Raw genomic sequence first — 10,706 nt, 5'->3', positions numbered from 1 at the left:
ATATATATATATATATACATATATATAGTTCACATAATTCTGGCCTTTTCTCTTAGAACTGCAATATGTTAGCTCAGAATTATACTGGAAAAAGTTACAATTCTCAAGTGAAAACTCAATTCTAAGATAAAAAGCCAAAGTCAATTTTAATCAATCAATCAATTGTATTTTTTATTTATTTTATTTTTTTGGTACCACAGTCTACCAGGTGTAAACACGTCTTAAAGATCATGTGTTCACAGGTCATGGATGAAGTTTAGCATGGGTGATAGCATTTATGCCTCATTGTCAGACAGAAAAGAAACAAAACCTATAGGAGGAAGCTGCTGTTACTGTGTGAGGAATGATGAAACGCAGTGGCTTCTCAGCCCAGCACCAAAATCAATATGTCATTCTGCTCGATCCATCATTTCAACTTAATAAAGCGGCCTGAGACCATCAGTTTCAGCCTGAGACCAAAGCTGCATATAGCCGGTGATGATGATGTCATTCCTGAGAGGCATTAACAAATTTTATTGAAAAATGGTAACACTTTCTATGAAGCCCGTATTTATAATACATTATCAGGGTATTCTTAAGGCATTATAATGAATGCACAATGCATTATAATGAATGCATAATGCATTATAAAAAAAACTTATAATATGTTGTATCATCTCATGAATATTCATAAGAACAGTTTTAATATATCATAATATTTACTTATTTGTGTTTATAGCTTTTAAGAGTATGATGATTTATAACACAATGAACACGTTGCATCCACTTTTACAATGAATTATATTTCTCATAGTTATAATGTATTATAAGTCTCATATCTTGCCATTTTTCTTATGCTACTTTACTTAAAGCGGTCAAAGACCACTTATAAGTAGTAATAATAATAATAATTAAAATAAAAAAATTCTCTCAAACAGCCATAAGATCAGATATCAGATCAGATGAATGTGTAATATGACACATTTCCTTTGAACTATTTTTATTGTAATATCAGTTTGATTATTTTGATGGTACCCTTTAAACAGCTGTTGATAAGTGACTCTGCAACTACATATCAACTAGCGGTCATTAGAGTATTAGTACGTCTGCTTCTGTAAATATTTGCTAACACTTTATTTTGATGGTCAACCAACAGATAAACTGACTATAAGTGTCTTTGCAAGTACGTCAACATATTCTACCATACTAGATTCTACCATTCTCGAGCATACTAATACTCTAATGAGAGTTAGTTGGCATGTAGTTGCAAAGTTGCTTATAGTCAATTGATTAAGGGGACCATCAAAATCAAATTTAACCATATAAAACATTGCATTTTTTTCAGTTGGATTCAGTTCAAATACGTAAGTATTATGCTGTATTATAACTGTTGTTATGATTATTCATGAGATGATACAACATATTATAAGTTTTTTTATAATGCATTATGCATTCATTATAATGCCTTAAGAATACCCTTACAATGTATTATAAATACGGGCTTCATAGAAAGTGTTACCAATTTTCCCCAAATAGAAATTTTGTCATCATTTACTCAATGTTATTCCAGCTCTGTATCAGTTTCCTAATCTTCACAAAAGGAAATGTTAGGAAGAAGAATGCCTCTTTTGCAAACAATGGAAGTGGACAGTGATGTATGGATGACATATTTTGCATGATTTCTTCTTTAAATCACCATAACTGTACGTCCCATCACATAAGAAATATGCATCTGAACTCATGTTGTGATGCTTTGACGCTTTAATAAAATGGTCACATAATTTTACATGAAATGGGGTTTATGAAATAGGACTCTTAAAAAAGTAATCAAACATTCAACAATTCCACTGAGATTACAAAAGATTAGCAAATTCACACAGCCTCCACCACAAAACATAGTAACTGGGGACATCCAATTCCAGAAATGTGTTCCTGGACAACTATCAGCCAGATCTTCAGCTCAGATATGGGCTGCATCTGGCCGCCTCAGGGACCAAGAGACTTCTGTTCCGATATTTCCCAGCTGCTGCTGGTCTCTTCATCCAGCCACAGACCAGAGTCCCTGAACCAGGAAGACTGGCTGTGGTACATCAGGATAACTGTCAGAGCACATGGGGCATTTTTATGATGCAGTCAGAGACTTGACTGATTACACATTACATAATATTAAACACGCAGGGAAAACAGGTCTTTTTCATTCAGTAGTTTTCCTTCTTTCGTACTGCAGATGAGTCTGCAGTTAGAGAGAAGACAATTTTAAGGGCCTGTGTGCCTAACATTATAATGAAGGGCCTGTGTGGCTAGCATGTCTTTATCTTAGGATTTTAGAACTGGACATATCTAAAAGGACTTTAGGGCTTTTTAGGGACACGATCTTTACCAACAATTCACAGATTTCATACATTACAGGCAATTCCACTACACTCTAAAAAACACTGGGTTGTTTTTTCAACCCAAATGCTGGGTTGAAACCACTGGGTAAGGACGTTGGGTTGTTTTAACTCAATTTTGGGTTGAAAATTGGTCTTGATCAATAACCCAGCGGTGCTGGGTTGGGAACGCGGACGTGGCATTAACATCGGACGTATCTCGACGACACCAGTGCGAGAAGCCGCCATTTTCTCAGGATCTTCAGATGGAAGCGAGTGCGAGTGAAAGACGGTTTATGGTAAGTAAAGATTAAAAATGTAAAGTCATCATTCATTGTTTGAGTCCGGTAGTATCTTGAGATTTCATGGAAGGTGGAAATATTCTGAAAAGAGCTTATATTGAAAAATATGCGGATGCGGATTTCGCCTCAGAAATAGTCTTAACGGCGGCCTCTTTTACTGAACGGAAGAGGTGCTTTTAATATAACGTCAGTGAGTGTCTTATGTCGTATTTACACAAGATTTTACAATATTTAAATTTTTTGAGGTGTTAAGAGAGATTTATTAAAGTGGTCATATGATGCGATTTCAATTTTTCCTTTCTCTTTGGAGTGTTACAAGCTCTTGGTGCATAAAGAAGATCTGTAAAGTTGCAAAGACTAAAGTCTCAAATCCAAAGAGATATTCTTTATGAAAGTTAAGAGTTAGCCACACCTACCTAAAACGGCTTGTTCTAACACTCCCCCACATATCTACGTCACTATGTGGGAAGATTTGCATAACGCCGCCCAAATGTTAACGCAAAGAAAGAAGGCGTAACTTTCATTCTCGCTGTAGTTTTGTTGTTGCCGCCGCCATGTTGTAAAGACGCTGTGTGCTTCGTTGTGAAAGCGAAACTACTTTGTTTGGCCTTCCAAAAGAGGATGATATCTGCTTCATCATGCCTGGAGCTGATCCGTGCTGGTTGCTGAGGAAATACTACAACTTTGCGCTGTGGATCGCCGGATCGGCTTTCACCGTGGACGAAGCGGAGTCCAGCCCGGAGTCGTCACATGTCCTTCCGGACGCTCCTTCATCGAAATCGCCAGCAGCGCCGTTCTCAAGCCCACCCACCTCTGTTCACTCTAACCCTCCGGTCGTTCCTCACACTAGACCCCAGCATCTGCTCACTGTAGGCCGCCGTGTGTGATGCTGTTTTGTTGTGAAAGCGAAACTACTTTGTTTGGTTTTCTAAAAGAGGACACAACTACAAATCAGTGGTTAAGTTGTATTTACAACACTGTTCCAGAACACTTCAACCCAAATATTCAGTAAATTTTTTATATTTAAAGAGTTTTTATATTTTATATATTTAAAGCGAGTTTTTTGAGCAGTGTAGAGTAGGCTTGTTGTTTGTCATTTCTCCGATCACAAATGCAGGCATTGTTTTATGTTTACGCGGCGCGATGCAACGCAACACGCGTAAAAAGACAGTATAATCATTATAATCCATAATTATGTCCCCACTGGATGCAACGAATGCCTTGTTTATAATGGGTTTTCATGTTTTTGAATCATCGCTCCTGCCTGACAGGGCATCATCACAATATGGTGAGGGGCGTAACATTTCCGTCTCACGCTTGAGGTATTCGGCCAAACACAACGCACTGGATAGCTGGCCAATCACAGCACACCTCGCTTTTTCACACAAACAATAATAATTTTACTTGCCCTCATGTCATTCCAAACCTATAAGACTTTTGTCTGTCTTTAGAGTACAAATGAAGATATTTTTAATTTTCTCTCATTTTTTTGTTAATCCATTGAAAGTCTAGATAATCAGTATTTTCAAGCTTCAAAAATACAGAGTTATTGTAGAAGTAATCCATGCCAATATTTATATATGAATAAATCTTCAATTATATCATAGGGAACATGTCTGTTCAGAAGAAAATACTGGTCTCCCAGACTTGCAATGGAGGACAAAAATTAAGAGAATATTAAATATATTTATTTGTGTTCCAAAAATTCTTTGTATGGGTTTGGAACAACACGGGGGTGAATAAATTATGACCATTTTCATTTTTACACTCTTCTACACTCTTAAAAATAAAGGTGCTTCAAAAGGTTCTTCACAGCGATGCCATAGAAGAACCATTTTTGGTTCCACAAAGAACCATTCAGTCAAAGGTTCTTTAAAGAACCATCTCTTTCTTACCTTTTTATAATCTGAAGAACCTTCCTTCGCCACGAAGAACCTTTTGTGAAACAGAAAGGTTCTTCAGATGTCTGAGGTTCTTTATGGAACCATTTAGACAAAAAGGTTCTTCTATGGCATCGTGAAGCACCTTTATTTTTAAGAGTGTATATAACTAATAATTAGTCCCTTAGACAAAATATAGCTTGTTTGCAGTTTTACAATTATTCTGAAAGAGTCTGTAACCCTGGCCACCTAATAAAAAAAACAACAACAGCATTTAATATAAAAAATTTGCTTTGTTCTCTTGTGGTGGGCTATTTTATCAGAAAGCTAAAGCTGTTGGTTTCTGAGGTAGCCACTCTTTTAGAAAACAAGGTCAAGCTGATTGTAATGTGGTGTTTTGTTTCATGTTCATGTTTTCCCTGTCTTTTATTTTGTAATTGTTTCATGGTCCCTGTTTGTGTCATGTTCTGATTGGTTGTCTTAGTCATGTTTCTTGTTTCCCATTGGTTTGTTCTTGTCATGTGACCCTCTTGTTTCCTATAAGTAGCTTCATGTTCCCATTGTGCCCTCGTCGTGTATTGAATGTATTTAACCAGCTGTTGGCGAGTCTAGTCTGTTTATGTCAAGTCTGCTCATGCTATGTCTGTTCAACTCAAGTCAAGTCAAGTCAAGTCAAGTCTGTGTTTCTTGTTTGGATGTTTGGATATCACTTGTAAATAAACTCCACTTGGGTTCTCACTTACGCTCGCCTTCAGTGGATGATTCGTTACAGAATACACGACCACTAAAATGAACTCAGCAGATTGCCTAGTTCGTCTCCGACAGGGAAACCTATCCATAGAGGATTGCGTGGCTAAATTCTGTGAGCTTTACTATCAGGTAGATTTTAAGGATAGCTTCCTGAAAGACATTTTCTGCTATGGTTTGGACAAAACCATTTCTCATTTAATGCCACGCAATACCCCTCAATGGACTCTTGAAAAATACATTGACTTTGCCTTGTTGCTGGCTGATTCACCCTTCACTGTGGGTGTCATGGAGGAACATGCCACTTCCCCAAAGCCTGTTCACGTCATGCCTGCCAAGCCAAAGTCTGCCATGACTATGGAGGCCGTTTTTGAACTCACTGTCTGTCCTGCCACGGCCAAGGACAGACAGTCTAGATCTGTCAGTCAGGTATCTCCCGCCTTTCCGTATGAAAAATAAATAAATTAGAGAAACGTTTTTCTACACATGAAATATGAAAGCAAATAGACATATGATCATGACAATATATTTTCTGTATGTTTTTTAAGGAACTCATGGTATTTTTAATTAAAAAAAGGATGTTTAGGACAAATGATAAGCAGGTGTAGCATTCAATCCATTATAAAACATACAAAGAGTGCAAGTATGCCTATTATATTATTTTTTATATTATTTTAGGTGTTTCTATTGTGCTTTGTTGGTCATTGTTTCCTGTCTCTGCATTGCCTCTGGTTCCCTTGAGTGGATTTATTGATTTTGTTCCTTTTCGCATATGGATTCTTGCTTTGTCTCATCCTTGATCGTGTTACACTGGTGTGGAACCAGATTTTATCTTTGTTTAATGCTGTCTATTGAACAGTGGACGATGTTAAATCCATATATACGAGATGCGTATCTGAGGAAAAATGTATTGTTGGTCGGTGCCACCTAGTGTGCAGGTGTAAATTAGCAGAAGACAATCAATTATTTCACACTCTCTGTGAAAGCACAGTTCGTCTGTGATTCGCCTCACTTTTTCACATCGTGCTCAGTGTGAAACAGCCTATTGTGTAGTGATGCAAAGTCCAATTAATTTCCGCAAACCAGTTCTTTTCGGACAGATCGGCTCATTGAACCAGTACAAAAAGCCGATTCATCGGATCCTGACGTCATCAAGCAATAACATCTCTACACATTTCTTTTCTAACAACTCAATGCCATGTTGTATCAATAAAAAATTCAAATAAGTAATTTGTGTCCACACATTGAAACATTAAAAAAATGTATTTGTGTGAAAGCATATTGCTGATTATTGTAAATAATAATCGTCAGTAAATGGTGTTTGTGGTCACAGTTTCATTCGCGGATCCTTTATGTCCGATATTGACTAGCCTACAATTTGGATAAGGTTCCTAAAAGTTTCACACCTACAGCACACATTACATACATTGATGCACAAACGCGGATATGTTCTAAATGTCAGAATGTCATACAGTATAAAGAATGAATAAACCAGTCTTATAAACGCCTTGATTTTACTTAAGCAACTTTAAATATAATATGCATGCACAATAAACTATTGTAAAATGTATTTACATCACTTGACAGAAAGGTTTTTGCAGGTTTTAATAAAATGTAAATTAATAACAGTCATAATAAGCATATTTCCAATATGCGCCTCAGGCTTGCACAGTATCGTCAACAAACTCATCAGAATCTTCGGTAATCCTCAGCAAACTTCGCCACGGCTCATTCAGTTCTTGTTGAGTTACTCAGTAATCCTCAGCAAACTTCGACAGTTGGTTGAACTGGCTCATTCGGTTCTTATTGAGTTGGACGTGCTACTTCAGCTGTGCGTCCTGCGTCATCAACCCGGAACTAAAGTTTGATTCAGTTCGATTTGTGAACCGGCTCGACCGGTCACTTTCTGAGAACCGGCACAAAAGAACTATTCGTTCAAGAACCGAACATCACTACTATCGTGTGGTACAGTGATGGCACCACATGATAATACTATTACTGTATCAACATACTACACTGATATGTTGATATAGACTAAATGTGCTATGATTGCAATAATCATATATATTTAGATTTATTCATTGAGAAATTATTTTATTCAAAGCAACTATAAATTAGGAATATCACAAGCAATTTGTCACGAGTCAACAGTATTCATAGTATACAATGCTAAGTTTAAAGTTTAATTTAGCACTGTAGAGTGTGTCATAGATTGGTGCAGAAAGAGAAATTTGAGGTGAAAATCTCAATGTAGTAGTAAGAAGCAGAGGAAGAGACTACTGCGGAGCCTGCAGAGGAAAATATCACAGAGGAGACAGCAAGGTAGGCCATGACAGAATGGTGGAGTTGGATTCCCTGACAGAGCTGGAGGGATGAATGTCCATAATGGTGCATTAAGTGGTGCGATCCAGCATGGAGCCAGGGAGATGGAAGACTGAGACAAAGTCAGGGAGGCTGGAGACCAAGTTGCTGGACCAGAGGGCCAAGAGCTGATGGATCTGAGGTGGAGGTGGGGGCTCAGAAGACCTAGGCAAAGCCAATGAGAACAAGGATGATGGCAGAGCCAGAGGGATGGAGGAACCCAGTGGAGAAGAAGGAATCAAAGGCTCAGGTGCAGCTGCAGACCCATACTGCCTAGGGACCCTGACAGGCCACAGGGTCCTTGGCGGGTCTTTTTGCTGGCTTGAGGTCTGTAGGAGGTGGGAGGAGGGGTGGGGATGGATCAGGGAGGAGTACTGGGATAGAGATTGACAACACCCAGAGAACTGGATTTGACTGAAGAAACTGTGGCCAATCTGTAATGTTGTTCTCTTCCACTTCACGAGCGGTAATGCAGGATTCACTTAGCCACAGTGTATATTCTATGTATTGATCCAGGATACAGGTGGTGTCTCCAGCTGGCACGAGTACAAACAGCAAATTATCTAACTGACTCCAGAAACAGACCTTGAGAGTACCATCATTCTAGGGCACCTAATGGCTAATCTTTGGGAACTCCTTCACATAATTATCCAGTGGGCAGCCATTCTGGTAGAGGGAGAGTAGCTGGTCCTTCAGGTGGATGGTGGTTGCTGCTAGATCCATTATCAGGGTCTGTTATTCTGTCAAGGGTTGGTGCAGGCAAAAGAAAAGATCTGAAGCGAGAATTTCAATATAGCAGTCTTTATTAAATAGTAAGAATTAAAAAAAAAACTGTAGCACAGGAAAACCACAGAAGCTACACAAAACTTTTAGATTTATGGTCTGATGAAACCAAGTTGAAACCATAATTTTGTCCAAAATGTTTGGTTCAAAAACAAGAAAACTAGTCACTCAAACAACACCATACCCATGCTGAAGCATGGTGGTGCAAGCATCATGCTATATGGCTGCAAGATAGAAGGAATATTGGATAGTGCCAATACTTTATGGCATAAAACCAGCAGGCCTCCTGTCACGAATCCTGTCCATGGACTTCCGTTCATTCACCACCAGAGGTCACCCTTTCCATTACATTGACTCTCGCACAACACAGAGAATACTCAGCACCACAAGGATCCAGCAGCTTTTCTAAAGGACTCTGGCCAGGTATGGACCCAGTCACCCAGCTACTACATCTTCGGCAAGGAGTCCTTTCTATTGAGGAGTATGTTCACCGGTTCTGTGTGCTATCATGTCAAGTTCCACTGTATGATGAAGTTTTGTTTAAAAACTTGTTCTGTTTTGGACTGGATGAACCCACAAAATCTTGGTTACCTGGAGGGGAATGTAACTGTAGTTTAATGGACTGTGACGAGAGGGGCGGGGCCGAGAGCCTTGGGAACGGAGCGAGGCCCGGTGGAGTAATTGCGAATGCGCGACACCTGCGCCACTCACCGGTCTCGAGTCCCACGGAGGAGCTCCGGAAGGATACAAAGGAGGAGTGACGACAGGGAAAGACGAGCGAGGACCAGGCCTGGATTTTATTTTGTGTTTTGGATTTGTTTGTGCGCGGCAGTTGTCCGCGAGGGGCTGTCGCACTATTTTGTGTTTATTTTATTATTAAAGTTTTGTTTGAGTGTTCGCCAGTTCCCGCCTCCTTCTTCCCGACCTACAAACGTTGTTACAGGGACCTTATGGATTATGCTTTGTTGTCAGTTGGCTCTTTGTTTACTGTGGGTGTTTACAATGTTTACAATGTCTGTGACTGAAATGGCGGCGACAGCGGAGCTTGATCGCAAAATGGCGGCCACACTAGTGCACGCTCACAAGATGGCGGCGACAGCGGAGCACACTCACAAGATGGCGGACACAACAGCATCTAGTCAAGTCACGGTTGATCATCATGAGTCAGGTCAAGTCACAGTTTATTATCATGAGTCTAGTCAAGTCACAGCTGATAGTCATGAGTCTAGTCAAGTCACAGTTGATCGTCATGAGTCAAGTCAAGTTACAATTCATTATCATGAGTCTAGTTAAGTCACCACTGATTGTCATGAGTCAAGTCTAGTCACAGTTGTTCTTCCTGAGTTCAGTCAAGCCACAGCTGATCTTCCGGAGTCAAGTCTAGTCACGTTTGATCTTCCTGAGTCGAGTCTAGTCACAGTTGATCGTCATGAGTCAAATCGAGTCACAGTTGATCATCATGAGTCAAGTCAAGTCACAGCTGATCTTCATGAGTCAAGTCAAGTCACAGTTGATCGTCATGAGTCAAATCGAGTCACAGTTGATCATCATGAGTCAAGTCAAGTCACAGCTGATCTTCATGAGTCAAGTCAAGTCACAGTTGATCGTCATGAGTCAAATCGAGTCACAGTTGATCATCATGAGTCAAGTCAAGTCACAGCTGATCTTCATGAGTCAAGTCAAGTCACAGTTGATCGTCATGAGTCAAGTCAAGTCACAACTGCTCTTCATGAGTCAAGTCAAGTCGCAGTTGATCGTCATGAGTTAAGTCTAGTCACAGCGGATTTTCATGAGTCCAGTCAAGTCTCAGCTGAGCTGCCAGAGCCTCGTTACGTCACAGCTGATCTTCTAGAGTCTCGCCATGTCTCAGCTGTTCGTCCAGAGTCTCGTCACGTCTCAACTGTTCGTCCAGAGTTACGTCACGCCGCAGTTATTCATCCAGAATCACGTCGCATCACAGCTGATCATCCAGAGACATGTCACGTCCTGTCTGTCACATCCAGATTCTCAAGGTCAGCCCTTCGGTATCCCAGTCTGGTATCCAGTGTGAGGGATGCACCGCTGGTGTCTACACGCACCGCTGGTATCCCCAAAACTTCCCATATGAGGGGTTGCTTTATGGTGTATCTGGGCCGCGTACTCCACCGCCGATTTGCTAGAGGCAGCAGCACTGGCTACAACATCTCCAGAGGCGGCGGCTTACGCTGCAGAACCTCCCGAGGCAGCGGTGTCCACCGCTGTGCTCCCAGAGGCCATGGTGTCCACTGTAGTCTCTTCAGAGGTGG

General features: G+C 40.2%; 1 protein-coding gene across 2 annotated transcripts in view; it reads right to left on the bottom strand.

Annotated features, from left to right (window-relative positions):
- The window catches only part of LOC107558862 (regulator of G-protein signaling 3-like), a 181,369-nt gene that overhangs the window by 95,614 nt on the left and 75,049 nt on the right, over positions 1–10,706 (bottom strand). The window lies entirely within an intron of this gene.

Source organism: Sinocyclocheilus grahami, unplaced genomic scaffold, assembly GCF_001515645.1.
Source record: "Sinocyclocheilus grahami isolate Dianchi unplaced genomic scaffold, SAMN03320097.WGS_v1.1 scaffold662.1, whole genome shotgun sequence".
Classification (NCBI taxonomy): domain Eukaryota; kingdom Metazoa; phylum Chordata; class Actinopteri; order Cypriniformes; family Cyprinidae; genus Sinocyclocheilus; species Sinocyclocheilus grahami.
The sequence above is the reverse complement of the archived record's forward strand: the minus strand, read 5'-3'. Positions and strand labels throughout refer to the sequence as shown.